A 361-nucleotide genomic window follows, 5' to 3' on the forward strand; every position below is an offset into this window, starting at 1 on the left:
TAGTGTCCAGGGACCGGATTTACTTAACCTGCCTTTAGGCCCCCATAGACGATACGACTGTCAGATCCGCTCGCCATCTGTTCAGAGAAAGGGTGAATTTTAAGGATAAAGAACTCTTTGATTTATTATAACATGCCATGAAAAGAAAAACCGTATTACAGGCCAAATTCGAAGGCTCTACAGTCAAAAAACAAGTTACGATATCATTATGGGACGTAATCACAAATGATGTTAATTCTGTTAGTCCATTGCAATGAAAGATCTAATAAGTTGACTTTAGGTCAGGGGTTAAGAAGATTTGCTCACACACACACACTGCTTTTAAATGTTGATAGAATTATATTTTCTGTTGATATATACT

The sequence above is a fragment of the Penaeus monodon genome, chromosome 15 (assembly GCF_015228065.2).
Source record: "Penaeus monodon isolate SGIC_2016 chromosome 15, NSTDA_Pmon_1, whole genome shotgun sequence".
NCBI classification, from domain to species: Eukaryota; Metazoa; Arthropoda; class Malacostraca; order Decapoda; family Penaeidae; genus Penaeus; species Penaeus monodon.